We start from the raw sequence: 4,994 nt of genomic DNA on the forward strand, positions 1-4,994 counted from the left end.
ACTAAACATTTCTGGACCACACACAAAAAAGCAAATACCTAAGAACTCAGACGGATTGTGAAGGAGACTCAGAACTTGGAAAAGCAGCCTCTGTGAGGATGCTTCCCTTCCCTTTTTCTTTTTCTTTCTCTTTTCTCTTACAGGTTTGCGCCAGGGGTCAGCCCCACTTATGGAGATGCACAGCAGTGGAGGTTTACTGTGGATTTTCTATGCAAGAAATCCAGCTGCCAGTCCAAAGAGCCAGGAGAAGCCTCTCCTGTTGGCCAAAGAGCATGGAGTGGGGGGAATGGGAAAATCCTAAAGAGGGGAGAGCTGGAAAGGCGGACCCTCTCTCACTGTGTGTATGACTTTCCACGTGTCCTGGGCTCACTCCTGAGCTGGTGTGCACAAGACAGACCCAAGGAACTCTGGCAAAGTCGACAAGAAATGAAAATGAGATCAAAACTACTGTTCGTAGAAAGTGACACAGGATTTGCAATCTGAGCCTAAGTGGGTTGATTGCCTGCTTAAACAAACAAAATATTTCTCAGACAATTTTAGGAAGACCCAGAGTTGACACAGCCCAGTATCCAAAATTGCTTAAGTAGGAAGACCAGGATAATGTGACCAATTTCCAAGGAAAAAGTCAATCAAGAGATACCAGCCTTGAGATAAACCAGATGTTAGAATTATCAGACATAAAAGCAACTGTTATAATTATGGCCCATGAGATGGAAGATAAACACACTTGAACGGAAAGATAGAAGTTCTCAGCAGAGAAATTGTAAAAAAGAATCACATGGAAATTCTATAGCAAAAGATACAATATCTGAACTTAAAAACGACTAGATGGGCAATAGAAAAATGGAAATGAAAGAGTCAGCAAACTTGAAAGTAAATTAGTAAGTGTCCAACTTTAATGATGCCTTTAAAGTCTTAAAGGTGGATGAGGCTTTGAAAAGCAAAATGTATCTGACTGTAAAAGCAGGGAGCCCCAATACGATATTAATCCAAGTACATTCTTGTGGCTTCCTGAGATACATACGAAGAAATTCCTGCTGTTTGTCAATTACGTTGAGTAAGGAATTAGCATTATCATAGGCCCAACTGTAATGATTATGCAAATTTTCTACTACAGCGTCTTACACAGGCTTACTATGTAGAAAACATGTCACATATGTTCTGCGACTTACAATGTCCAAGGTGATGCATGCATTGACAAAGAAAAGTTTCCTAACCGGCTCCATTAAGTTGTGTACCTGCAGTCAAAGCAGTTTTGAAACATAGGAGTGTCATCGCTAGGTAATTGCCAAGCTCTTCATCAGAGTCAGCGCCTGGGAAATTGATTGGCCCGCCTGCTCATGTTAACTCTTTGATTCAGCTTTTGTAATAGGACCTCTCCCTAAATATAGATGATATTATAGTGATGCTGTATGAAAATTGACCTATCTTGTAGGCACAATACATGCTTTTCAATTTTAGAACAACAACAAAAAAATGCTGTTAGTACTTAGGAATCTGTTATGAGAAATCATTAAGGTGAATTTGGAGTAAGATTGAACTGGTATATTATGTTTGGAAAAATGACTTCCTGCTGAAGGAAGAGAATTTCAAGGCTTTAGAATACCTCCCATTGTTACATTAGCACCATATTGCTCTTAAGAGGTAGCGTAAATTCTTGTAATGCTGGTGATAATTCTGGATTTAAGAGTTTAACAAGTGTTGCCATTTAATTCTTATAAGATAGGAAGCACAGTTATATCCAACTTATGCATGAGGAATCGAGGTATAGAAACGTTCAGTAACCTAGAAAAACTAGCCTAGAAAAACTAGTAAGTGGCAGAGCCAGGACTGAAGTTCAGGTCAGCCTGATCGCCAAGCCTAAGCCACTAACCACGTGTTACATATGTTACTTCCTATAGCAACTAAAGGAGAAATTTCATGTTTCGTTTTTTTAAGTTTATTTTGTGTGTGAGAGAGAACGAGCATGAGCAGGGGAGGGGCAAAGAGAGAGGGAGAGAATCCCAAGCAGGCTCCACACTGTCAGCGCAGAGCCTGATGCAGGGCTTGATCCCACGAACCACGAGATCACGACCTGAGCAGAAACCAAGAGTCGAATGCTTGACCAACTGAGCCACCCAGGCGCCGCTCAGGTTATTTTAAAAGGGCATAGCCTTCAAGCCGCAAAGTGTAGAATAGTAGTCAAAGCAGTGGTTCTCGCGTTTTTTGGTCTCAGGATTCTTCTTTTTTGGCCGCAAAGAGGGTTTATTAAAAATATGGAACGCTTCACGAATTTGCGTGTCATCCTTGTGCAGGGGCCATGCTAATCTTTCTGTATCGTTTCCAATTTTAGTATATGTGTTGCCAAAGCGAGCACAGTCTCAGGATTCTTTTAAACTCCTGAAATTTCTTGAGGACCTCAAAGAGCTTTTGTTTATGTGGGTTTATACTTACTGATATTTTACTCTATTCGAAATTAAATCCGAGACATTATTACCTGAGAAATATTTATTAATTAAAAATAACAATAAGCTCAGTATGTATTAACATAAATAACATTTTTTAATGAAGATAATTATGCTTTCCCAAACAAAACTTTGGTGATGAGGATGGCTTCTTTAAAAAGAAAATACATTTCTTCCCCAAGTATCTATTAATACTTGGCTTAATAGAAAACAGCTGGATTTTCACATATGCTTCTGCGTTTAATCAGTTGTGATATGTTGTTTTGGTTGTAGTATATAAAGAAAATAGAGCTTCTGTACACAGATATGTAGTTAGAAAGGGAGAAGTATTTTAAGAGCCTTTTCAGATAGTTGTAGGTATTCTTACCTGATATCATCAAACTCAAGTTGTCATTTTTAAAAAGGTTGTTGCAGTGTGGGATTGGGAAACCTCATCGAACTTTTTGTGCTCTGTTTAATTCAAACCTGTTGCTTTTATCTTGTTCTTTGAATGGTCTTTTACCCATGTATAATTTTGTAACATCATGCATGGATTATTTGGAACATATTGGCTCACTGATTTGTATAGATCTTCCAAATGTGGACACATTTCATTGTAAATGTGAAAAGGGAAAAGCACATATGCTAATATCATCTTGAGCTCAGCAGAAAAGTCTTTAAATACTGGGAAGCTATCAAGTTCATAGTAGCAGAAACAAGTTATTTAAAATATTTATTTGTACTTGAAAGCTTGAATTTTATCACCGAAAACACGTACTGTTAATTGTTTTTCCAAAAGGGTCTTGGTATCCCACTGGGGCCATAGGCCACACTTTGAGGGTCACTGGCATAACAGCGTAGATTGGGGAGAAGCAAGTTAGAAAACATTTGTCTAAAGGTCCAAACAAATTAATTTTCAGGGTGCTGAAGGAACTTGAAGACGAGGTCTCAGAATCACTAGCAGTGGGGGAATGGGAGAGAGTTCAGACATGTAAGAATGAGAAAAGACTGCCTTGCCTCTCCAGAGGGATGTATTCTGGGTAACTCTGATTCCCAGAAAAAGACTATGGGATATTCCGTAGCAGGTAGCTTAACATTACAAAATAATTCTGTGATTGCCAGATGCGGTGAAGGCTAGGAGGTCATCTCAAATATTGTTTTTTCTTTCTGATCATGTGACACAATGTGTCACATGGTATATACACTGAGCTATTTGAATAACTACATAAAGACAGTTGAAGAGTAATTTGTGTGGGTACTGCTTGTGCAAAATGGCACATGTTGCTTTTGATCAGAAGATCAAACATAAATTATACATAATATAATTTCTCATAAAAGAAAATTTATAGAATACCTACCATATGCAAAATGTGGTGTTGGGAAAATGGCAGCTCTGAGGGGCACATATGAGGAAGTAGCATGGCATTATGGGAAGATCATAGCATTAGGAGTCGGGACACTTGAAAATGTGTTCATCCTGGTTTTCCACCAACTCAGTGGCTGCCCTTGGGCAAGTGACTTCGATTCTAGACCTACGCTTGATATCTGTCATATTAAAGAAGTTAAGGCCTCTGAAAGGGATGGAGTTGTGCTCTCTTATGCCATGGAGCGTAACCAGAGTTGACAAATGGGATTTTGGAGATGCCAGTTTGCCTCACGGTGGATAACTTCCTATCTCCGTGAGGTCCATTACTGAAGCCACTAGCCTCACATGGCTATTGAGCACTCAAGCTAGGACTAGTCTAAATTGCGATTTGCTCTCAGTGTAAGTTACACACCAGATTTTGAAGACTTCATATGAAAAATAGAATGTAAAATATCCCATCAGTAATTTTCATATTAATTTCATGTTACAAAAGATAAGTTTTGGATGCATTGGGCTATGTTAAGTATTATTAAATTAATTTCATCGGTATTTTTAAAAAATACCTGGCTACTAGAGAGCTTAAAATTACATAGATGGCTCACGTTATATTTCTTTTAGACAGTGCTGTTCTAGCTAACAGAGTTTCCAACAAAAGAACAGTAACTTGAAGAAGAACATAAATTTACTTTTAATTTTACTTTTTGAGGTTTGCAAGCAGAACCCGGGTCACAGTTTTGAGAAGACAGCCTCACAGAAGACTGCGTGTGCTATGCAGCTGGGCTATACTGGGTTCTCCATCTGCACTTGGGTGAGTGCTAAGGTTCTTTCAGCTCTGCTCCCAGGATTTGTCAGTGGTAGTAGGTGAGGGAAACGGCCCAAAGGAATGCCTGACATAGGACATGGGGGACTTTCCTCCATTCCCGGATTCAAGCAGAGAATGTTCAGTGTGTACTAATTGAGTGAGTGAGAGCGTACAAAATGTGTGTGGGTATTTCAGGTAAAATGGATGATGGTTTAAGACTCAGGCTTTGCAGCAGCTCACTGCCACCATTTTCTAGCTCTGTGGCCTTCCTTACCTATCCATTCGGTGCCCCAAGGTCTTGGTCTGTAAAATGCAGGGTCCGCAGGTGCAACTTTTCAGAGCATGCACTAGATTTCCCTGGACATGCAGCGAGCTACGAAACTTACTCTGCAGTGCTCTTGTG

General features: G+C 39.5%; 1 non-coding gene across 1 annotated transcript; it reads right to left on the minus strand.

Annotated features, from left to right (window-relative positions):
- Nucleotides 1-2,249: 2,249 nt before the first annotated feature.
- On the minus strand, nt 2,250-2,356 carry LOC111557144. Its single transcript, XR_002737003.1, has one exon. It is a non-coding gene; the product is annotated as a U6 spliceosomal RNA (small nuclear RNA).
- Between the last annotated feature and the right edge of the window lie 2,638 nt (nt 2,357-4,994).

The sequence above is a fragment of the Felis catus genome, chromosome D2 (genome assembly GCF_018350175.1).
Source record: "Felis catus isolate Fca126 chromosome D2, F.catus_Fca126_mat1.0, whole genome shotgun sequence".
Taxonomy (NCBI): domain Eukaryota; kingdom Metazoa; phylum Chordata; class Mammalia; order Carnivora; family Felidae; genus Felis; species Felis catus.